The following is a 25847-nucleotide window of genomic DNA, read 5'->3' on the forward strand; positions in this document are numbered from 1 at the left end:
ATTTTCTTTGGTCATGCAAAACCATAAATTTTATTCTTTTTCTTTTTCCCTTTACTGTCCGATTGCCAAAGAACTCTCTTCCCTTCCTTTTGCCTGTTTTCTCCCCCAGATGCTAATTGTTTCAAAGTTGTGCCCCTTTTTGTGGCAGCTAGTGCCTTAAATGGCACCTGTTCCTTTAAATCACTGGAACTTTGAACTTTCTTACCTATAGTCTGTGTTCTGATCTGCCCACTTTTCCAGTATATCCAGGTTTAGGAAGGGCTTCATATTTTTAGTTTTCATGCAAATGACCCTGAGGCTTCTTTGCTTGCCTCCTTGCCACCAAGCCTCTGTGTTCCAGTAGGGGTGGAATGACAGCCTGAGCGATCAAGGGCTAGCATTTGGGGAATTTTTCCGTTTTCATTCACAGTTGTTCTGCAGTATCAGCAGTCTTTGTCTTCAGGCTGTGTTGAAAGCATGGTTTTGTATAGAATTTCTTTTTCCTTTCTTGCTTTTTTTCATATGGTTTAGGGGAATATTTTTAGAGTTACTTAGATATACCATCGCTGTTGTCCTCACTGTTGAATTATGCTGTCAGTGCTACAAAGCCTTTAGTTAGGAAGAGACCTAGGCAGTCAGCTTCCATTGGTGAGCTAGAGACTCTAGAAAATACCTTGTAGGTGAAATAAACTAATTAAATTAAATACTCTTACTTCATTCTGTTAGCATGCAAATGCAGTTTCTGGTATTACAGGAGTCTTAAGTGCTTTTCTCTGGAAAGCAAAATTATTAATTCAAAGACTTTTTTTAAGAATATATATTGGAAATGCCTTGATTTTATTATATCATGAATGAATCATAGGCCTATATTTAGCCAAGGGCTTCTTGGTAATTCTTTATTCTAAAATGGCAAGCCAGTATGTGAACTTCTTGGAAAAGGTAACTTTTAAACTTGGGAATTGATCCGATAGATGTTAGCTTCTTTGAAAATTACACTACATGTATCTCTTTCCATTCTTTTTCTACTGTCTTTTGGTTTTCTCTATTTTATGATCTTGACAGTTGTCTTTTGATTACAATAAATGGTAGGTGTGGTGTTATTACTTGGCTACTAATTATTATGTTTAATAAGATGGCACTAAATCTGTTTACTGTAGCTAATGTTAATTGGTTCCCTCCCCTTTATGCTTTTTATCTGCCTTGTTAACATGAGAAATTAAACGTAAAGTTGGAATTCTATGTGGAAGTTCCTTATGTTTGGTTCTAGAATTTAGTTGTTTAAAATACTTATTATCTTAAAACATTCCATTTCCTAGAATTAACAACTCTTTTTTGTGTTGGAGTAGACATTGAGTTGTTTGAACTAGTCACTACATTTTTTAAAAAATAAAAATACCAACCAGGATTGAAAGGTATATTTACTTTAAGTATCTGAAATCTTACATATATAAGTTAAAATCTTTTGTTATTAATGATATATCTTTGGAATTCTCTACCTGGCTTTCTAATGGTGTTTAAAAACCAATCAGTACCTATACCTCATTGTCTTTGGATTATCATTTATAAGCTTTCATTTTCCATAGTTTCTACAAGTCTTAAATAATGACTCACCATGTTCTTTATACATTTTATTGCCGCCTTTTTCTTTTAAGTGGTAAATATGGTAGTCCCAAAGCAATGTCCATGGTTCTGATTCTTCACTCTCTCTTTTGGACTATCCCTTATCTGTTCTCAGTTCTTAAACTGTTGTTTCTATATTATTGGTTCAGAAATAAAAACATCTATGAGATATAGCTCTTTGCTTCTAGGAGATAATGGCTTAGGTAGGGTAAAATTGCCATTAATTGCTATGCTATGCTAATTACCAAGTGATGTATAAATCTTAGACTCAGTGAATGGATTAAGGAATTCAGGGAAGGAAAGTGCAGAAGTGATGGGGGGGTGCTTCATGGAAGAATTGATATTTAAATTGAATGTTAAGTTTTGTTGTCAGAGATGTGGAAGATATTCCACATAGAGCAAACAATTGGAGCAAAGGAACGAAGACAGGAAGGCCAGAGGTATGTATTGGACATAGTTTGGCTAGACTGGAAGGCTTTTCAGAAGTAAGGTGGGGGGAGGGGGTACCTGGATGGCTCAGTTGATTGGGCATCTGTGGCTCTGGTCATGATCTCATGGTTCATGAGTTCGAGCCCCACGTTGAACTCTGTGCTGACAGCTCAGAGCCTGGAGCCTGCTTTGGATTCTGTGTCTCCCTCTCTCTTTGCCCCTCCCCAGCTCATGGTCTGTGTGTCTCTCTCTCAAAAATAAACATTAAAAAAATTTTTTTAAAAAGTAAAATGGGAAAGAAGGCTTGAGGCCAGATTGGAGAGCGTCTTGAATATTGAGCAGTTTAGACTTTGCTCTTCAGGTAAGGAAGAGCTATTGAAAGCTTTTAAGTGAAAAGTGAAAAGTATGTTACTTATGTGAAAGTAACCAGTGCCTTTAATATGCCCATACAAGATAATGATGATGATGTGTATGTCTTTTTTTTTTTTTTTTTTTAATTACTGAAGCTTAGTTCCTAAAAGAGTTCTTTCCAGCAACACTTTTTAAAAAGCACAATGCTAGGCTCATTCTTTAATTTGATTGATTGAAGAGAATTGGTGGGGATACATACTTTTCAAGTAGAAGGCATGGATAAAGATAGATTCTCCTTTTATTATTTTCCCCTGTATCCCACTTCTTAGTCTCCTTTCCAGGGCTCTGCTCTTCATAGAAAATGAAGTTTTCTTAGAAGTTTGAAATCCAATAGTACTTTGTATCTGTCTTATTGTAGTTACCATGTTTGCTCTTATACTAAAGACAGTAAACACGTATATGCTGCATTGAAGGCTTTTATACTGCTGCATTAGTTCCTGCATTCTTTTCCTGTAGGTGCTTGGTAAATATAAATGAATCTTTAAATTGGTGTCTTTCAAATGACCCTTTGTAAAGTGTAAAATCTAGGATCTGGATTGAAGTAGGCTTTTGAAAAGATGACTTTAAGACATCTCTGCTGCTTCTGGTCTAGGTCAGTAGTTCTTAATCTTTTTTTCTGCCATGAGATGAAATTTTGACACATATAACCATGGATCTACATAGCAAAGAAGTAAAAGCATTACAGTAGTTTATAGTTGCCACAATTATTCTAGGTTATGTTGTAGATGTAACAGGTAGATAATGTGTAGTTTTTAGGGCAGTAGTTAAGCTCTTCAGTAGAAAGTAGTTCTCTTTCACTTAAGAAGGAGTATCAGATTCAGGCACTTCGGAGTACCAAATAACTTTCAAGAAATCAGAAGTTATGGTATCCATCTTTCAAGGTAACTTTAAGACCTTTTGGATTTCTTTTTGTTGTTTGCACTGTAAACTTTATTTACAATTCACATACAGTGTTATATTAGTATACAATAGGTGTTCAACAATTCTGTACCTTAGCGTTTACCACGATAAGTGTAGTCACTGTCTTATCACCAATGTTATTACCATCTTATTGACATATCTTATTCCCTATGCTGTATTTTTCATCTCTGTGACTTATTTTGTAAGTGAAATCTTATATCATAATCCCTTTTATAGGTTTCACCCTTCTGGATTTCTCTTTTCCCATTTCAGGTGTTTTTGTTGTTTTTGTTTTAAATAGGTAGAATCCTATTTTAATATGGATTAGATGAGTAGTCTAGAGTTTATGCCTGGATTCCGTTTCATTTCTATAAGCTTTAGAATTTGTGTCCCTAAAAAGGGACCCAAGGCCTCTTCCAGTTCAAGACTTTAGGAAGTTGCAGAATATCATGAATACAGGGTTCAAGCTTTTCTAGATTCTGGACATTTATTTGACAGACCTTACTGGTTTACCAGTCGGACTGTTTAACCAAACTGGTATTTATTTGGCATTATTTTAACTACTTAGTGTCATATTTTAAAGTATGCTCATCTTTAGACTTTTTTTGTTGTTGTTTTGGTGTGTGGACAAAATGTGCTTCTTGTTATTGGAGTTTGGGTAGTTGAGGACTGTTGGTTCTCAATTGGGAGAAGGAATACTGGAAGTGTTAGCCATTAAGGTATGATTAAAGGGTAGAACAGATGGAACTTCAGCATTTGAGAGGTCACATCCTTCACTTGAAGAATGACCGTATCATCAGAACTTGTAATAAATATTAAATATTAATGTGAAAACTGTCCATAATCTTGCTGATTATAGAATGAGGGGGGTGGTAAATTATTTGGGAGAATAAAATAGGTCCTAGTAATTTAGTTAAAGTGCCTAATTTATACCTGTGGCATGACAGGAGGTATGTCTATCACTGTGGGGAAGTGTTATTGTAATGAATTGAGATTATAGAAAAGAAAATCTGAAGACATGCTACATTTTTTTTAAAGAACAGAAGCTAGAAATGAATATGTAAAGGGGCGCCTGGGTGGCTCAGTCGGTTAAGCATCTGACTCTTAATTTTGGTTCAGGTCATGATCTCACAGTTTGTGAGTTCAAGCCCTGTGTCAGACTCTGACACATGCTGAACATGGATTCCCTCTCTCTCCCTCTGCCTCTCCACCTCTCTGTCTTTCTCTCTCTCTCTCTCTCTCTCTCTCTCTCAAATAAACTTAAAAAAAGAGAAATGAACACATATATTCACACAGAAATTTGTGTACTACTGTTCATAGTTTTATAATAGATAAAAAACTGGGGTGCCTGGGTGGCTTAGTTGGTTAAGCGTCCGACTTTCGCTTAGGTCATGATCTCACGGTTCGTGGGTTCGAGCCCTGCGTCAGGCTCTGCTGACTGCCAGCTCAGAGCCTGGAGCCTCTTTCAGTCTGTGACTCCCTCTCTCTCTGACCCTCCCCTGCTCACGCTGTCTCTCTCTCTGTCTCCTAGAAATAAATAAACATTTAAAAAAAAGTGGAAACAACTCAAATGTCCAGTAACTGATGAATGAATAAATAAAATGTGGTATTTCCATACAATAGAATATTATTCGGCAAGAAAAAGGAATGAAGTATGGATACATGGTATAAAGTGGATGGATCTTGAAAATATGTTGAGTGAAATAAGTCAGCCACAAAGACCATGTATTATATGGTTTAATTTATGTGAAATGTACAAAATAGGCAAATCTGTACAGACCAACATAGATGCTGCAAGTGTGGGTGAAGATAAGGAATGCAGAGTGACTGCTAATGAGTACTAGATTTCTTTTAGGGTGATGAAAATATTCTGGAATTAGATAGTGGTAGTTGTTGCACATTCCTTTGAATATAAAAATTCAAGTGTATACTTTAAGTGGGTGAATTAATATGGTATGTTAATTCTTAATAAAGCTATTTTCTTTTGTATTTTTCTAAAAAGAACAGAAGCTGTGTGAAGAGGTATTTTGGTCCTCATGGGTAGTTTGGGGGATAATAGATGAAGATAGAAGGTCAAAGGGGAAAATGAGCATTTCTTGCCATTAGTATACTGTTGCATTATGACATGATACTATCTTCTTTGTCTACTAAGAATGTAATAGGTTGTGTTTTAGTGGATTGTATATGAACCCAGCTTTTTAACCTTACCTAGCATTGAGGCAGGAATTGTGCATTATCCCAGTTGAGAGGATAGGCAGGATAGTCTTGCCTTTTTCTTATTTTTGCATTTTTTGTCATATTAAATTCAAATGCTTGCCTGTTTTCAAGGTAATGCATAATTGTGTTCTGCCCATCTGTCCACCCTACATTCTGCTTTGCTCTTTTTGTTCACACCTACTCAAGTTTGTGTCATCTTTCCTTCTTAGCTCCTTTAATTGGAACAGTCCTTGGTTTTCTGCTTAGAATCACTTTTTTTTTTTAATTTTTTAAAAATGTTTTTTATTTCTGAGAGAGAGAGAGAGAGAGAGAGAGAGAGGCGCAGCATGAGCAGGGGAGGATCAGAGAGAGAGGGAGACACAGAATCTGAAGCAGCCTCCAGGCTCTGAGCTGGCAGTCAGCACAGAGCCCGACACAGGGCTCGAACCCACAAACCGTGAGATCATGACCTGAGCTGAAGTTGGATGCTTAACTGACTGAGCCACCTAGGCACACTGTATCACTCTCTTTCTTTTTCTTGCTTCTGTGAAGTTTTATTGACTTAAAGATATTTTTTCTTGTAACTTATATCTACTAGTTTAAAAATCTATTTTTTAGGGCCTTAGTAATTTTCCCCCTAATTCTAGTATCAGTTATTAAATGATATCAGTGTTTGGCTCCCCCCACACACACCATAATGTTTTTGCAGTTCATCTATGTCTGTGTCTATCACATAGTTTGTTTTTACAGTTGCCTAGCATTCCATTATATGTCTCAGCCAGTTTCTCCATTCATCTTGCATGGACATTTTGGTTGTTTCCAGTTTGGAGGTATTATGAATAAAGCTACTCTGTACATTTGAGTACAGGCCTTTGTGTGGACATATGTTTCCATTTTTCTTGGATAAATAGCAAAGAATGAAATTTCTGGGTCATATGATAAGTATATGTTTTACCTTATAAGAAGCTGTAATACTGTTTTCGAAAGTAATATGATTTTACAGTTCACTGACAATGAAAGTTGCAGTTTCAACATATCTTCAACACTGTACTGTCAGCCTTTTTAAGCTTAGCCATTTTAGTGGATATATACTAGTATTTTATTACAGTTTTATTTTGTATTTCTCTGATGAGTAAAGATATTAAACATTTTTCATTTGCTTACTGTGTATTCATTTATTTTCTTTGGTGAATGTTCAGATCTTTTGCCCATTTTTTTTAAAGTTTATTTTGAGAGAGACAGAGAGACAGAGAGTAGAGGAGGGGCAGAGAGAGGAAGAGAGAAGACAATCCCAGGCAGGCTCTGCGCTGTCAGCACAGAGCCTAACATGGGGCTCAAACTCACAAACCATGAGATCATGACCTGAGCTGAGATCAAGAGTCAGATGCTTAACCAACTGAGCCAACCAGGTGTCCCTTGCCCATTTTTAATTGGGTTGTTTGTCTTTTTATGACTGAACTGTAAGAGATTTTTATATATTCTAGATAGAAGTCTTTTTCTCATTTTCATTATTGTAGTTTGAATATTTTCTTTGAATATGTGGCTTGATTTTTATCTCTTTAGTGTTGTCTTTCAAAGAGAAGAAGGTTTTATTTTTGATAAAGTACTGTTTGTTGACCTAAAATTGTCAATTTTGCCTTCTTTTTGTGGCATATCTGATAAATCTCTTTCTTACATGGGGCAGTAAGAATTTATTTTGTTTATTTTGTTATCTTGTGTTTACTTTTGGAGATTTTATAGTTTAGCTTTCACACATCGGTCTGTGATCCATTTTGAATTAATTTTAGTAAGTGGTATGAGGTAATCTCAAAATTCATTAATTTGTTCTGGTACCATTTGTTGATAAGGCTTTTTCACATTTAATTATCTTAGTGCCTTTGTTGACTATCAAATGACCATATGTGTGTGGATTTATTTCTGCACTCTCTGTTCCTTTGATTTCAAGGTGTGTGTGTGTGTGTGTGTGTGTGTGTGTGTTTTAACAGCATGCTGTATCTTCCAACCTTTGTTTCTTATCAAAATTGATTAGTATAATTTTTTAATGTTTATTTTTTTTAATTTTTAAAAAATGTTTTATTTATTTCTAGGAGAGAGAGAGAGACAGTGTGAGCAGGGGAGGGTCAGAGAGAGAAGGAGTCACAGACTCTGAAACAGGCTCCAGGCTCTGAGCTGGCAGTCAGCACAGAGCCCGACGCGGGGCTCGAACCCACTAACCGCGAGATCATGACCTAAGCGAAAGTCAGACGCTTAACCGCCTAAGCCACCCAGGCGCCCCTGATGTTTATTTTTGAAAGAGAGAGTGCACAAGCAGGAGAGGGTCAGAGAGAGAGGGAGACACAGAATCTGAAGCAGGCTCCAGGCTCTGAGCTGTCAGCACAGAGCCCAATGCGGGGCTCGAACTCCCAAACTGCGAGTTCATGACCTGAGCCGAAGTCAGATGTTTAATTGACTGAGTCACCCAGGCACCCCTGTATTATAAATTTTTAATTACATTTGTGACTTTCTACAAGAACACTTGCTGGGATTTTGATGGGGATTGTTTTGAATTTGTAAATCAATTTGGGGAGAATCAGTATCATAGTAATCTTGATTAAGTGTACAGATCTGTGAACCTGATTTTTCCTTTTTTTTCTTTTTTTTACATCTTCCTTAATTTCTCTCAGTGTTTTCTAGTATTCAAGATAATAGTCTTGCACAGATATTGTTAAATTTGTCTTTAAATATTTCATACCTCTGATGCTAAGATGAATGGTATTTTTAAAAAGTGTAACTTTGCATTTGTCATTATTGGTATATAGAAATTTGATTAAAAACTGCTGGCTCAGGGGTGCCTGGGTGGCTCAGTCCGTTAAGTGTCTGACTTCGGCTCAGGTCATGATCTCACGGTTCGTGGGTTCAAGCCCTGCATTGGGCTCTGTCCTGACAGCTAAGCTCAGAGCCTGGAGCCTCTCTTCGGATTCTGTCTCCCTCTCTCTCTGACCCTCCCCCACTTGTGCTGTCTCTCTCTCTCTCAAAAAAAAAACCAAAAACATAAAAATATTAAAAACTGCTGGCTCAGTTGGTAGAGCATGCAACTCAGTCTCATAGTTGTAAGTTCAAGCCCCATGTTGGGTATGGAGCCTACTTAAAATAAAAAAAAAATTATAGTCTTTATATAAAAAGTATTGATCTTGTATGCTACACCTTGCATTTTTTAGTTCCAACCACGTCATTGTAGATTTTTTGGGATTTCCTATGTATGTTGTCATGTCACGTGTGAGTTGAGCTGTTTTATTTCTTCCTTTCCAATATTGATACTTTTTTCTCCCTTTTCATTATTGCAGTTATTGGAACCTTTAGTAAAATGGTAGAAATAATGAGAGTGTGCATCCTTTGTTTCTAATCATACAGGAAAAAAAAATCAGTCCTTTATATTAGCTGTAGGTTTTTGTAGATGACTTTCATTAGGTTGAAGAAGCTTTCTTCAATCCTAGTTTGTTGAGAGGTGTTCCCCTCCACCGCCCCACAAATGATATTTAATCATGCATAGATGTTTTTCTACTTATTGAAATCAATCATTTTTTCTTTTTTATATGTTAATACAGTGGGTTACATTGATTTATGAATACTAAACCAACCTTGCAATCCTAAGACAAACCCCATTTGTTAACTTTTTATATATTGCTGGATATGACCTGCTTATGTTTTATTAATGATATTTGCATCTTATAAAAATAAGTGATATTAGTATGTATTTTCTCTTCCTTGTCTTGCTGTGGTGTCAGAATTATTCTGGCTTTATTAAATGTGTTAGAATGTGTTTCCTCTTCCTCTGTTTCCTAAAAGAGTTTGTGTAAGACTGATACTGTAGATGTTTAAAGAATTCACTAGGGAAGCCATCTGGGTCTGGAATTTTCTTTGTGGGAAGCCTTTTGATTTTGAATTAAAATTTCTGAATTAGAGGACTATTCAGACTTTCTTTTTGTGTCTGTTTTGATAATCTTGTTTCAGGAATTTTGTGTATTTCATTTAACTTGTCAAGTTTATTGGCAAAAAATTGCATTTACTACTAAATGTGCATTTAATGTTTGAAATACGTATAGTAATGTATTCTCTTTCCATTCTAATGTTAGTAATTTGTGTCTTCTTTCTTCTTTTCTTGACTGGCCTAGCTAGGGGTTCTTTTCAAAGGACCAGCTTTTGGTTTCATTGATCTTTTTTTTGTCATACATTTCACCAATTTCTACCTTTATTATTTCCTTACCTCTGCTTTTAGTTTAATGTGTTTTTTTCTTCACCTTCTTAAGGTGGAAGCTAATTTATTTATTTATTTTTAAATGTTTTTTATTTATTTCTAGGAGAGAGAGAGAGACAGCGTGAGCAGGGGAGGGTCAGAGAGAAAGGGAGTCACAGACTGAAACAGGCTCCAGGCTCTGAGCTGGCAGTCAGCACAGAGCCCGACGCGGGGCCCGAACCCACGAACCGTGAGATCATGACCTAAGCGAAAGTCGGACGCTTAACCGACTAAGGCACCCAGGCGCCCCAGGTGGAATCTAATTTAGAACACTAATGTTAAACCTTTATTCTTTTCTAACATAAATACTTAAAAGATATAAATTTCCAAGCATCCTTAGCTTCACCCTACATAATTAGATAATGTGTTTTTATTATCATTCAGTTTCACATGTTTTTAAATTTTCTTCATGAGTTCTTTAACCTATGTTATTTAGAAATATGTTAATTTACAAGACTCGGGAAATTTTCCAATATATTTTTATTATTGATCATTAGTTTTTTTGTGGTCTGAAAACACTTTCTGGGGGTGTACGTCTCTACTTACTAGATGGGATGCTGCTCCATTAATGAATCCTTTAATAAAGCAAATTAGATCTTCAAAAAGAAAACCTTTCAGTATGATTTCAACTGTCACAAATTTATTATGTGCCTTGTTTTATGGACCAGCATAAATTCTTTCTTTCTGACGATTCCAAGAGAACGAGCAACTCCACTGGTTCATAGTGTTGTTCAGGTTTTGTATATCTTTACTAATTTTCTGTTTGCTTGTTTTACTATTTACTGTGAGGGACTGTTGAATTTCTAGCTGTAATTGTAAATTTATCTATTTCTCTTTTTCATACTGTCAGTGTTTGTTTCACATGTTTTGAAACTCTGTTATTGACTGCATAAACATTTAGGATTACTTTGTATTTCTGGTAAATTGACACATTAAGCATTATGATATATGTCTCTTTATACCTGGTAAGATACCTTCTCTTGTGACCTGCTTTGTCTGATATTAATATAGTCATTCCAGCTTTCTTGTGATTAATGTTTGGCATATCTTTTTGTAGTTCATGTTTGATCTATCTTTATCGTATTTAGAGTGGTACATCTCTTTATCCAATATGACAGTCTCTGCCTCCAGTGTAGTCTAATAGTCTCTACCTGGTAATTGGGACATTTAGATCATCTATATTTAATATCATTATTCACACAGTTGGAGTTAAGTCTTTCATTTTGTTATATGTTTTTTAAATTTTTTCTACATGTTTTTGTTTTCCTTTTTTGAATGGCTTATTTTTTTTAGCATTTCATTTTACCTCTTTTTTGGTTTATTAGTTTTATTAGTTTCTTTTTTAGTAGTTGCTCTAGGGTTTTACAGCTTGCATCTTGAACTTACCACAGTTTATTTTCATATGAATTATGAAAGATCCTTAGTACAGTGTACTTTTAGTTTTTTCCCTATCATTCTTTGTGCTCTTTTTGTTATTTTATTCTACAGGTTATTATACATTACTCCACTTTTGCTTTACACAATCAAATGTCCTTTTAAAAATTATAGATAATACAATGGATGATTAACATATTTAACATTTTTGTTCTTTGTGTAGAAGTAGGTTTTTATTTCTATTTTATTTTTTAAAGTTATATTTATATTGAGAGAGCACGAGAGAGAGAGAGAGAGAGAGAGAGAGAGAGCTAGTGGAGGAAGGGCAGAGAAAGGAGAGAGAGAATCCCAAGCAGGCTGTGTGCTCGAACCCACGAACCGTGAGATCATGACCTGAATGGAAATCAAGAGTTGGACGCTTAACTGACTGAGCCACCCAGGTGCCCACTTCTATTTCTTTTTTAATTAATAGACTTATTTCTTAAAACAGTTTTGGGTTTACAGAAAATTGAGCAGAAAGTGCAGAGTTCCCATATACTCTCCTCTTTCCCTTCCCCTGTTCTCCCTCTTGCTTTGGCCCCCAGTATCCCCTGTTAGTAACAGTTTGCACTGGTGTGACGTATTTGTTACAGTTGGTGAGTCAGGATTGGTACAGTTTTATTAAGCAGGTTTATAGCTTGTATTAGGGTTCACTCTGTTGAACAATTCTGTTATCCTATTTCTTCCTGAAGGATTTTCAGTGTCCCTTGTGGTGCATACCTGCTGCTGACACATTCTCAGCTTTTGTCTGTCTCATACTGTCTTTATTTGCCCTTCCTCTGTGAAGCATATTACTACTTTGTATAGATTTTGATTTGCGGGGTTTTTTTTTTTTTTTTGGTAGCACTTCAAAAGCTTTGTTTTTTGGTTTTAAACTTGTTTGTATCGTTTTTTGACAAGGAGCCTGGTAATTCTTATCTTTGTTCCTCTATGTGTAATGTGTCTTTTCCTCCACTTTGGCTGCTTTTAAGATTTTCTCTATATTACTGGATTTTAGCAGTTTGATTATTAATTTTATGAATTAGTGTGACTTCTTTGTGCCTAACCTGTTTTTTGTTCACTGAGTTTCTTGAATATGGGTTTAGTTTTTTGTCAAATTTGGAAATTCTTTGGTTCTTATTTCTTCAGATATTTTTTTCTGTCTCCTTATCCTTCCAGGACTCCAGTTATACCATTTTTAGACTCTGCCCTTGAGGTTCTCATGGGTCCTTGATGCTCTGTTCTTTGTTTCTTTGTTTCTTTTTTTTCTTTCTTTGCTTTCTGTTTTTATATTTTCAAGTTAGAGGCCTTTTTTTCCTGTACTGTTTTAATCTGTTGCTAAGTCTATCCAGTTGATTTTTTTTAATTTGAGATACTACATTTCTCCTATTTAAAAATTTTATTCTTTTCAAAATCTTTTTTCTCTAAATCGTTTTATATGTATTATATTTTATTTATTTATTTCATGTTTTATTTATTTTTGAGAGATAGAGTGTGAGCAGGGCAGGGTCAAAGAGAGTAAGAGACACAGAATCCAAAGCAAGCTCCAGCCTCTGAGCTGTCAGCACAGAACCTGACCTGGGGCTTGAACTCATGGAACCTTGAGATCATGACTTGAGCCGAAGTCAGATGCTTAACTGACTGAGCCATCCAGGTGCTCCATATATGTTGTAATATTTTAAAATTTATGTCTTCAAAAATATAATCGTTTTTGTTTCTTGGTCTGTTTCTTGTGACGGATTTTTCCCCTGGTGTGTGTCATGCATTTGTCTATTGTCTTAGGTTTAGTAAGTTTCGATTGACTCTTGGACATTCATCACACTGTTGTCTGGATTTTGTTGATTTCCTCTGGAGAGATTTTAATTTTGTTTTGGCGGGGTGTTAGATTTCTTACGGATCTATTTGAATCTTTTGAGGCTTGTTTTTAAGCTTTGTTCTGGCAGGTCTGAGGTAGCCTTTGCTCTAGAAGTAGCTTAGTACAAGTGATGATTCTGCTTCAGTTTCTACTGATTGCCCCAGGTTTCAATGAGGTTTTTATCCTTCTTTGCTAGGAACTTGCACATCCCCCAGGCTTATGTAATTTTTGAGAACTTTTGACCCTGCCTGATCATTATTCCTTGCCTGGCCTTGTAGAGTTTCACTTTACCCATGCATAGGTTTGTATTCAACAAAAACTGCATTGTAGAGTATACAGTAGCATTTAGCCACATTGTGGCTGTTGAGAGCTTGAATTGTGGTTAGTTCAAATTTAAATAGGCTCTAAGTGTAAAACATACTGAATGTCAAGAACTTATTATGGAAAAAAAAATGAAAATATCTTTTTATATCAATTATGTCTTGAAGTGATAGTATTTTGAGCATGTTGGGTTAAGTGAATTATGTTACAATTAGTTTTACCTACTTTATTTTACTTTTTTTTTTTTAAGTTTATTTATTTTGAGAGAGGGAGGGAGAGAGAAAGAAGCCTAAGCAGGCTCTATGCTGTCCGCCCAGGGCCCGATGTAGGACTCAAACCCATGAACTGTGAGATTATGACCTCAGCTGAAACCAAGAGTTGGATGCTTAACTGACTGAGCCACCCAGGTGCCCCCTTATTTTACTTTTAAAATGTGCTTACTAAACAATTTAAAATTACATTTTAGGTTCACGTTGCTTCTTTTGTGCAGAGCTGCTCTAGAAACTCCTCTACAGATTTCAGGAGTGCTCTTTCCCTTCTTGAGCTGCATCCTCTCTGCTACTCTGCTCTTCAAATTCCCATTACCTCAGTCTCCCTAAATTTTGTTGTCTGTTTTACTAAGTCCACGATATTACCCTTGGCTTCCCATTCCTGCATAACCCTTCTGATGTCTTGCATACAGCTATTTGAGGGAATACTTTTTCAAAATTTTCTCAGGTATCTCAGTGTTCAGCTGCTTGGTGTCCAGTGTTTTAAAATAATAGTTTTATGTATCTGATCAGTTTTCTAGTTGAGTTCATTGGGAGCGCATGTCTGTTACTTAGTTAGTACATCATGGCTGGTACTAAAAATCTTTTTAAGGTGTGAATAGTTTGATGTTCATGTGTGAGAGCTGACCCTCACTTGAATTAAAAAATGCCAGTGATGCTAAACCTAAGTTTTCATTACAAAATGAAATTAATATTTGAGCAAATATGTAGCATTTATTGTGTTTATAGACATGTATATATTTATTTATGTTAGATAGATAGATATAAGTAAGTTTTTTGTCCTGTTTCATTTTTCTCTTAATCGGGATTGATTTTAAAGCTGTTTGTTTTCGTACAGAAACCTCTTTTTTTTTAATGTTTATTTTTGAGAGAGAGAAAGACAGGTGAGCAGGGAGGTGCAGAGAGAGATGGAGACACAGAATCTGAAGCAGGCTCCACGCTTCAAGCTGTCAGCATAGAGTCTGATGCGTGGCTCAAACTCATGAACAGTGAGATCATGACCTGAGCTGAAGTTGGATTCTGTTGAAACCTCCTTAGGTTCAGTGAAATTTTGATAATTTCAAACATAAAGCCATAATTTTCTTCATAATTATATATATTTTTTTATATCAAGACTAGAATAGATGCCTAGGAATTTAGGGCCTTAAGACTTGAAACTAGGAATGTTAATGCTGTGGAGCACTTTGGTTTCATTTTGCTTTCTAATTTATTGGCATTCGCTGATTAAGCATTTGATTAACAAGCTAATATAGCAAGAGATGGGCATTAGGGAGCAAATTATCTTGGGTCATTCAGGTCTTCAGTTATTACAAGCAATTGTATTAGGTGTTATCTGTTTGCTTCATAATATGTAGTTGAGATATTTGAAAAGAGGAGTTTGAATCTCACTCATTTCATTTAACCCTTCTGGTTAATATGGGAAATTGGAAGTTGGTTGTGACTTGTGCCATAGCATAAATGACGATATTTGACATTTAACTATTATTAAAATGATAGTGTCTTTAAAGTACTCTTTCATTTGTTTCAGAGTACTTCTTTAAAGCTATTATTTTTTAATGACCTATCCATGTGATATTTGTGATACTGTCTTACGAAAGCTTTAGTTCTGGTAATTATGATATAGAAGTTTAAATCTTAGTTTAAAAGTAATTGAGAAATTATCAGTGTTTATCATTCTTGTTCACAGCAGGCACCCACCTGTATTTGTCAGGGTATCTGTCGTATGTAGGTATTGATGTACTGGAGCTGCTCAAATGTATCAATCCTCTGAGACTGAAATTTGCTTCTCTGTCTTTTTAGTCCATTGCTGTATACAGGAGCATTTATTTTTTTCATGTATTTAATTCATTTAATAAAAGGATGAACTGGGTTTAGCTGTTAAAAGCATGCCTGGGTTTAAATCCCAGCTTCACCATTGGACTAACTTAGCTATGTGACGTTGGCAGGTACCTTCTTAGTATTTCAGTTTGCTTTTTTAAAAATTTTTAATGTTTATTTTTGAGAGAGACAGAGAGAGAGCGCATGCATGAGTGAGCAAGTGAGGGAGGGGCGGAGAGAGAAGGAGACACAGAATCTGAAGCAGGCTTCAGGCTCTGAGTAGTCAGTACAGATGTGGGGCCTGAACCCACGAACCATGAGATCACCACCTGAGCTAAAGTCTAAGCTTAACTGACTGAGCCACCCAGCCACCCCATTTCAGTTTCCTTTTAAGGATAATAGGTTGGCTTTACCTCTGTTGATTCATGTAAACCAGTTAGGATACTGGTTAGCATATGATAAATACTCAAATGTTATTGCTGCTATTGCAGTTTCTTTTATTATCACCTAATTAGGTCTTCCCTGGATATCTTTTCTCAAATTTTAATCCCCTCTCTATGAAATTACTTAATTCCTTGCTCTATTTCTTCTTTTTAAGGTGTTTCTACTAACCTGTTGTATATAATACATATTCCTCATTCACTGTGTATTGTAGGTTTTCCCCACTAGAATGTAAGCTCCATGAGGTCAGGCATAGATATAGGGATTTATCCCTATCAGCTAGAAAGGTGTCTGGAATATACTGGATGCTCAGTAAATATTTTCCGAATTGAATTGTATTCCAGTTATCGGCTAGATATTGGAGATATAAAAATGAACAAAGTTCCTTCTCTAAAAATGACATAGAGTATAATAGAAGAGACCGATACAGAACTAACTATAATTTTGCCTCCTGGAAGTGATGTTGATGGTAAAGGTATTCTTGAGTTGCTATCACAGAAGATGCCATAAAACTGGGAAAGATTGTTTTAGAGACAGGGCAAGAGTTTTTCCAGCAGAGGTAAAAACTTGAACAGAATTACAGAGCTTGACAGTTTAGGCAATGGCTTGTAGTCCAGGGTAACAGTTTAGGCAATGGCTTGTAGTCCAGGGTAACAACAATGTTGGTTAATTAGAAGTAGAGGGAGCCAGGTGGTTGGTTGGAACCAGATTTGGGAGTAATAGCAATTGGAGGTACCTACAGGTTGTCTAGCTCTTGTCTGGACAGAAGCAGTGAGATTAGAAGGTTCAGTATATGAAATTTAATGATAACAGTGCAGCACTAACAGTTTAGGTTTTATTTTGAGGGCAAGAATGTGTTTCATTATAGATTATTGTAAAATAACTTGATTTTTAGAATAGTTCCTTTAAGAAACTATTTGAGAACTATGTACAAAACAAGTCATTAAAAACAGTTCATTTATAGAATTGAGAGTGAATTTTTGATATAAGAAGATATACTAGGATGTATGAAATTTGTGTTTAGCAATTTGATAGTAAATAACCAGTTATTTATTTTAAAACATTTTTTTAATGTTTTTATTTCTGAGAGAGAGAGAGTGTGTGTGAGCAGGGGAGGGTCAGAGAGAGAAGGAGACACAATCCAAAACAGGCTCCAGGCTCTGAGCTGTCAGCACAGAGCCTGACGTGGGGCTCCAACCCACGAACTGTGAGATCATGACCTGAGCTGAAGCTGGACGTTTAACTGAGCCACCCAGGCACCCCAGTAAATAACCAGTTAAACTTTAGTTTCTTCTGTGACACTGACACAAAGCCGGTGTTAAAAATACTCAGTTTTGGGGGCACCTGGGTGGCTTAGTCGGTTAAGCGTCCGACTTTCGCTTAGGTCATGATCTCGCGGTTCGTGGGTTCGAGCCCTGCATCGGGCTCTGTGCTGACTGCCAGCTCAGAGCCTGGAGTCTGTTTCAGTCTGTGACTCCCTCTCTCTCTGACCCTCCCCTGCTCATGCTGTCTCTCTCTCTCTCTCCTAGAAATAAATAAAACATTAAAAAAATTAAAAAAAAACTCAGTTTTGTTTAGATCGAGAATTCATGAAAAATAGTTTCACTTTGGATTTTTGGATTTTAGAAGTTGGTTGGTAATGAAACTGTATTTAAGGAGCTTTTTCTACATTTCAGTGTAATTAGATTAAAAGCTGAAATTGGCTTTTTAAAGCAAGGTCTTTTTAACCTTGCAAAAAAAGTTTATTTGTGTATATGTGTGTTTTAAAGTTCAAGCTTTTAATTCTTAATTCATTAATACAAAAAGAATATTTGGCAGTTTGTGTTTTTCCCCCCTCTAGAGGAAGTTTCATTTCAAGTAGAAACAAGATTATAGTACCGTAGTAATTAATATTGCTGAATCAGATTCAAAAGACTGGTATTTCTGTGGAGAAATTACCGTTTTTATTTGATGTATCAGATTTACTTGGGGGTTGGTAGAATTATCCAGCCAGGCAATTCTAAATTATTGGATTAGCATCATAATTGATCCTGGCCAATCTGGGTGAGGAAAGGGGGGTGGGTTGCTTTTACCATCTTTCCCTTTTTTACCTTAGCTGCCTTACTACTATTCCAAGCAAACTGGATTATTCTTTATGCACTAATCCACTTGTTAGTATTGACCAGTGTTCCCTTTCTTGATGTGGATTATTGACATTGATAAGTTTTATGTTTGTTTTGGGCATTTTGCGTTCACTATTTTCATTTCATTTTCCCTTTTAAAAGATAGTGAAAGCTACAAGTATACACATTGTATTTGAATACAAACGTATTTTATGGCAATGCAAATCACTGACCCTGTGATAATTTTCTAAATAACATAATACAATGAATACTTTCAGCTATTTTGGCAAAACATATATTCAGTAGGCTGTACCAAGCAAGTATAAAGCATATCAGATGATGTGGAGGATAGGAAAATGGGATGTAGGAAGCCAATTTATGAATCTAGGAGTACATAGAATATTACTGAACATGTAAGAAATACTTTCTGGAAAAATGGGTTAGTGACATTAGAAATTCTCAGTGCTAATTTTATTAGACAAATACAACAAATTACTTTTAAAAATTATTTTTCTATTATTCAGCAAGTATTTGTGCTGTCTGCCAGGCATAGTGTTGAGAGTTGGAATTTGTAATGATGAAATGTATATTTAATTCTATTTTAGAGTTAAGAACACTTACTAACCCATATATTTTTTGCTTTATTAAGGAATTGCCTTTTGTGAAAAAGGAACAAAGAAGAGTTTTCTGCAAGGATCATATTAAGTGCACTTTTTTGCTGATACATCATTTCTAGTAAGACATTTTCATTTTTCTATGTTATGAAGTAAATAAACACAATGGAAATTTTTTCTTTTATTTTAAATCAGACTGTTCTGTGAGCTTGAATGGCAGTCTTTTTGGAGTTTATTTTGAGGTTTAATGTAGATGAGTTAAGGAAATTTGTAAAGTCTACTTGGAGTGCATTATATTATACTATGACAGTTTCTTGTATATTTTTTCTGATATTGCTAAAATAATCCCACACTTCTTTATCTTACCCACTTCATCTTCCATATCAATTACCCTTATTTAAAAAAAGAAAAAAATTCTAAAGTAAGTAGTCCGTTATTTACTGTGACAATAAATAGGAGAAAGGGAGGGTTTGAGGACATGATTTAGACATTAGCTGAGAAAGATTTTCAAATGAAAGACAAATATAGCCATATTTCCTGAAATACCTTAGGAAGGATCAAAGAAAAAAAAACAAAGCAGAGTTAAGAGGTTTTTTTTTTTAAATGCAGCCTTATGTTTGTGTCTTTGAATTTGTCACCTTAAAATTTTTTTTTAATTTTTATTTTTTAGAGAGGGAGACCTAGAGTGGGAGCAGGGGAGGGGGCAGAGGAAGAGAATCCCAAGCAGGCTCCATGCTCAGTGTGGAGCATGATGTGGGACTCCATCCTATGACCCTGGGATCATTACCTGAGCCAAAACCAAGAATCACTGAGCCACCCAGGCACCCCTGCCGTCTTACATCATAGGCCCTATTTGCAAAGCCCTGGAGTAAGCTATTTGACGTAAAAGCTTGGAGTGGTCTATGTTAATGGTTCCAGTGTGTTACATCTGTAGTTTTTGTTTTGTTTTAAGTCAACATTAACATTTTATAAAGTATATATTTTTTATTTTTTTTAAACATTTTCATTTTAGAGAGACAGTGAGTAGGGGAGGGGCAGAGAGAGAGAGAGAGAGAGAGAGAAACAGACAGATTCTGAAGCAGGCTCTAGGCTCTGAGTTGTCTACACAGAGCCTGATGCAGGGCTCAAATTCACTGACCACAGGGTCATGGCCTGAGCCAAAGTCAGAAGCCCAACCAACTGAGAGCCACCCAGGTCACCCTTCATTAACATTTTAAATATTAGATATCATTGATCATGCCTGATGATTATGTCAATAAAAATCCTTGGGTTACTTGACATTTTTTTTATTGTTTTAAAAAAGAGTTTTGCTATTTTAATATAAAGTGTAAAATTTTTTTTTTAGTATTAAGTGGTAGAAAAAACTTTTATGAACTTACAAAATGAGTTCTCTGTTAAAGTACTTTATTCTGATACTAGTTTCTTATGGTTATGTGTTTTTCTTACAAAACCTTGACTGAGGAAAGGTGGGGTTTTTTTTGTTTTTTTGTTTTTTGTTTTTTTTTTAATGGTATCTTTCAGTAGCGACCTGGGAGAAAAGGCATTATTTTTTCAACTGAACCAAAGTATCTTTGGTAACAAACTTGCATACACACAGGCAGAATGGGAATAGTGTAGTGTAATTCATGTTTTTAAATATAATCTTTGTTTTCCATAAATCTTTGAATGTTGGTTTTTTCTCTTTTTCATCTTATTTACATTTATTTTGTCCACTAACTGCTCAAAACTGTATGATTTTAATTAAAGCACTACAGGAATTTAGCCATTCTGATGCCCATAGTTAAGAACTTTGCATCTTCTGTGAACCTCAGGGATGGCTGTGGAGTGGGCATAGCTTAAGCTGTTATATTTTGGGTCCTGTTTAAGCTTTAGGGAATCCTTTATGATGTTTCCTCCACAAGGCTTTATGGATGTATACAGTCTTTTATTCTTCATGGCAGGCTTTTATGGCTCTGAGGGTTGTGTTTGAATTAATAACTACTTGCTTAGGAATTACTCTGAGTACTTAGATGGGAAATGCTCTTTCCTTTTGAACAGACTCATGTTGACTGAAGGGCTTCAGATTAGGGATTTTCCCTATAATTCTGCCCTAATTTGGAGTAGAAATTGGAGAGGTTGGCACAGAGATTGGGCAAAAATTTTCCTACCTTTTTTCCTTTGCCTCATGTCTTTGAACTAGTTTTGGCTCTCATATTTTAGGTCTGTGATCCACCTTGAGTTTATTTTTGCAAATGTATGAGGTAAGGGATAAGATTTATTTCTTTGCATATGAAAATCAAATTTTTCCAGAAGCAATTTTGTAAATATTATAATTTTCTCTGTTGAGTTACCTTGGCACCTTTGTTGAAAATCAACTATTTTAGGACTCTGTTCGTTTTATTCATCTGTATATCTGTTCATGGCAATACTGCACTATCTTGATTACTGTAGCTTTATAGTAAGACTTAAAATTGGGTAACATAAATCTTCCCAACTTATTCTTCTCTTTCAAAGTTGTTTTTCTATTCTACATCCTTTCTATTTCTTTCTGTGTATCTTAGAATCAGCTTGACAATTTTACAGAAAAGCTTGATGGGATTTTGGTTGTGAATGCTTTTATACTAGGGACTATACTGGGGAGAATTGACCTGTTAAGGATGTTGAGTCTTCTGATGCATGAACTTTGTACCTCTCTCTGTTTAAGTCATCTTTAGTTATTCTTAGCAGAGTTTTATTGTCAACGTAAAGTTATTACACCTATTTTGTTAAATTGATCCCTATTTTATATTTTTATGTTACTGTAAGTGGTAGTGTAAAGAAAATCAGTTTTCATTTTATTGTTAGTATGTAGACTTATAATTGATTTTTATATTAAACTTTGTAATTTGTGATTCTGCTAAACTCATTATTATTTCTGGTGACTTTTTTATAGTCCTCAAATGTTCTGGGTAGATCATCATCTTGTCTGTGAATAAAGACTGTTTTACTTGCTCCTTTAAATTTTTTATATCTTATTCTTTTTGCTTGCTTTATTGCAGTGCCTAATTAGTAATCCCCATGCAATGTTAAATAAAAGTGGTGAGCTGACATTCTTCCCTTATTCTTGATGTTAGGTCAAAAACATTCATGTTTTCACAAATAAATATGATGTTAGCTATAGGGTTTTTTTTTTGTTTTTAATTTTTCATTAAAACAATTTTTTTTTATTTCTGAGAGAGAGAGAGCGAGCGAGCAAGGGAGGGTCAGAGAGAGGGAGATACAGAATCTGAAGCAGGCTCCCAGCTCTGAGCTAGCTGTGAGCACAGAGCCCAACGTGGGGCTCAAACCCATGAACCGTGAGATCATGCCCTGAGCTGAAGTCGGACGCTTAACTGACTGAGCCACCCAGGCGCCCCGTTAGCTATAGGTTTTTAACAGATACCCTTTATGAGATTAAGTTATTTTCTATTCATAGCTTGCTGAGAATTTTTTTTCTTACCATGAATAAGTATTGAATTTTTATCAAATTTCGATATATGTTGAGATGATCACATGTTTTTTCCCTCTTTCTTATCTGTTAATGTGGTCAGTTACATTGATTTTTTTTTTTTTTTTGAGTATCAAACCAAAGAATCATGCATTTCTGAGATAATCCCCACTTGATCATGATTTGTTACACTTTATATATTGCTGGATTCTTTGCTGAAACTTAATTAACTTTTTATCATCTGTGTTCATAGTAGGTATTGGTTTGTAGATTTTTTTAAAAATTAATTTGTTTTGAAAGAGATAGACACAGCATGAGCAGGGGAGGGCCAGAGAGAGGGAGAGAGGGAGGGAGAGAGAGAATCCCAAGCAGGCTCTGTGCTGGCAACACAGCCCCGATATGGGGCTTGAACTCATGAACTGTGAGATCATGACCTGAGCCGAAACCAAGAGCTGGACACTCAACTGACTGAGCCACCCAGGCACCCTGGTTTGTAGTTTTTAAAATAATGTTGTATCTGGTTTTTGTATCTGGATAACAGCAGGAGTTGGAAAGATTTCCTCGTCTGGAAAATTTTTCGTACATTTGGTGTTACTGCTTCTTGAAGTGTTTGGTACAGTTCACTAGTGAAGACCTCTGGGTTTGGAGTTTCTTTGTGGGAAGATTTTAAATGATGAACTCGATTGCTTTGATACTGCTCTATTCAGATTTATATTAATTCATCTTGAATACAGCTTCAGTTTGTGTCTTTCATGTAAATTTGTCCATTTCAGGTAAATTGTTGTCTTTATTGGCATAAAGTTGCATATTCCTTTACTCTTTGTTTTTTAATAATTATTTTTGAGAGAGGGAGGGAGAGGAAAAGGGAGGGAAGGAGAGAGTGAGAGAGCGTGTACAAGTAGGGGAGGGTCAGAGAGAGAGGGAGACAACAGAATCTGAAGCAGGAACCTGGCTCTGAGATGTTAGCACAGAGCCTGACACGGGATTTGAACTCGTGAACCCTGAGCTCGTAACCTTAGACAAAGTAGGATGCTCAACCAACTGAGCCACCCAGGCGCCCCATATATTCCCTTACTCTTAATGTTTGAGGGATTTATAGTGATATCCATCCCTTCTTTTGTTCTGGCGTTAGAGATTTTCCTGCTTTTTCTAAAGGAGCAATTATTATTTAAAATTTTCCTTGTCTGCATTTTACAAAGTTTGTTTTGTGTTCCTAAGAGTTCAAAGAATTTTAGAATTTCCTTTGTGAATTTTGTGACCTATATAATTGCCAAATATTTGGTTAATTTTTTAGATCTATTTATCGGATACATTTCTAAATTAATTATGTTGTGATCTAAGAATGTATTTTGTGCATTTATTATGAAGTGCAAAATGTTATCTGTGTTAGTGAATGTTTTGTGGGCCCTTAAGAATGATTCTGCTGTTACTGAGTAGAACTTTGTAAAAATATTAATTAAGTCAAATTAGTTGATAGTGTTCTTCAAAATTTATTCCTCTGATTTGCTGTTTTTTTCAGTAATTGCTGAGAGAGGAGTGTGGAATCTTCAGCTTTAATTGTGGATTTTTCTATTTTTCCTTTTACTTCTTGGTTCATATATTTCAAAGCTCTAATGTTAACTGCACGCATATTTAGTTTTCTTAAATATTTTTGATGAATTGGGTTCTATATCTTGAAATGTCCCTTTTGAGCCCTAATAATATGTTGTGAAATTGTTTCTGAAGTGGCTTGCATTAGTTTCTGACAGAAGATCTGCTGTTTTTCTTATTTTGCATGACCCCTCCCCCCACCATGAGATTTTTCTGTTATTTTGGTCTTAAGACTTTTTCTTTGACTCTTTTTTTGTTATTTGATTATGATGTGCCTTAGTGTGGTTTTCGTTGAGAAAAATTCCTCTTAGGTTTTTTTATTTGTTTTTGTTTTTAATCAAATTTGGAAAAATATTGGCACTATTTCTTCAAATATCTTACTTATCCCAGGTGTGTTTTTTTTTCCCTTCAAGGTTGAGGAGGGAATTTTATACATTTGAATTGTTTTGGCATGGCATTTGTGCTTTGTTTCTCTCCCTCCCCTCCCCCCCCGCCCCCTTTATGAATGGTTAATATTGTCATGTTTCCAGGTTCACTGATCTTTTCTTTTTTCTTCTGCAGTGTATTACTTGTTTTGAATCTCATTCATTCTGTTTTTTATTTCTGATAATTATTTTTCATCTTTGGAAGTTTTATTCTGTTTTTCTTATCATGTTTCTGTTTTCCTTTACCTTTTCTAACATTTAGAGTTTATTTTTAATCTTTGTTTTAATGCCCTCATCTGTTAATTCCATTAACCTTATCTTTTCTGAATTTCTTTATATTGATTGAGTTTTCTTATGGGATGCATTTCCTGCCTTTTTTAGTTTTTTACATTTATTTATTTTTGAGAGAGAGAGTGTGTGAGTGGGGGAGGGTCAGAGAGACAAGGAGACAGAGGATCTGAAGCTGACTCCATACTGACTGCCAAGAGCCCCATGTGGGGCTTGAACCCACGAACCACAAGATCATGACCTGAGCATAAGTTGGACGCTTAATGACTAAACACTCAGGTGCTCCTCCTGCTTTTTTAAAAATGTTTGTTTATTTTTGAGAGAGAGAAAGAGAGTAGCGTGCACACAAGTGGAGGAAGGGGAGAGAGAGGGAGACAGAGGATCTGAAATGAGCTGCATATTGACTACAGAGAGCCCCACATAGGGCTGGAACCCATTAACCATGAGATCATGACCTGAGTCGAAGTTGGACGCTTAGCCGACTGAGCTACCCAGGTGCCCCTTCCTGCTTTTAAAAAATTCTGTATCCTTTTTTTTTTTCTTTTCCTTTGGATGGTGGACATTGTAGTTTGACATTCTAGGATGAAGAAATTTTTTGTATTATTTTACATAATGTTGAACTTTTATTTTTGCATTTATATAAGTTCCTTGGTATCAGCTGAATCCTTTTGAGGTTTTTTGTTTTTTTTTAAGGTTTGTCAGCATTGGTCCAGAATGTTCTTTTTTAGAAAGAGAGAACATGCAAGTGGGGCAGAGGGGCAGTGGGAGAGAGAATCTTAAGAAAATCTCCTTGCTTATCATGGAGTCTGATGTGGGGGCTCAGTCCCACGACCCTGGGATCATGACCTGAGCCAAAACCAGGAGTCAGATACTTAACTGACTGAGCCACCCAGGTGCCCCCAGAACATTCTTTACCGTAGTTTAATTTAGTTACCCATTAAGGTTCTGTCCTTCTGAAGGTTATAATCCATGCCCATTTGAGGATTATTCTTGAAGTAATCCTAACCAATATTGTAAAATTTTCATTTGTTTGTTATTTTATATTTTGAAGGAAATTTTTTGGCCTATGAATAGCTTAAGTAGTCTTGGAAGAACAGATCAAAGTAGGAGGATTTGCTCTACATATAAATCTATAATACTTTCATTAAATAATACCACAAGGATAAACAAAAGAAGTAAAGAGTCTGGAAGAGGGCCAATGTGTATGTACATGGATGCTTGCTTTATGACAGAATTGGCACTCTAGTGTAATTGGGAAGGAGTTATTTAACAAATGATACTAGAGGGGCGCCTGGGTGGCTTAGTCGGTTAAGCGTCCGACTTTCACTTAGGTCGTGATCTCACGGTTCGTGGGTTCGAGCCTCGCGTCGGGCTCTGTGCTGACTGCCAGCGCAGAGACTGGAGCCTGTTTCAGAGTCTGTATCTCCCTCTCTCTCTGACCCTCCCTTGCTCACGCTGTCTCTCTCTATCTCCTAAAAA

The 25847-nt window shown here is 35.7% G+C and overlaps 1 protein-coding gene across 6 annotated transcripts in view; it reads left to right on the forward strand.

Moving 5' to 3' along the window:
- Positions 1–25847, forward strand: part of MEF2A (myocyte enhancer factor 2A) — a 153327-nt gene that overhangs the window by 14802 nt on the left and 112678 nt on the right. For 5 of the 6 annotated variants that reach the window (XM_077762386.1, XM_077762384.1, XM_077762381.1 and 2 more), the window contains exon 2: positions 18656–18741. The exons of the other annotated variant lie outside the window; for it this stretch is intronic. The gene's annotated coding sequence lies outside the window, so the exon portion shown is untranslated. The remainder of the gene's footprint in view (positions 1–18655; positions 18742–25847) is intronic. 6 annotated transcript variants of the gene reach the window in all.

Source organism: Crocuta crocuta, unplaced genomic scaffold (assembly GCF_008692635.1).
Source record: "Crocuta crocuta isolate KB4526 unplaced genomic scaffold, BGI_CrCroc_1.0 scaffold93, whole genome shotgun sequence".
Taxonomy (NCBI): Eukaryota; Metazoa; Chordata; class Mammalia; order Carnivora; family Hyaenidae; genus Crocuta; species Crocuta crocuta.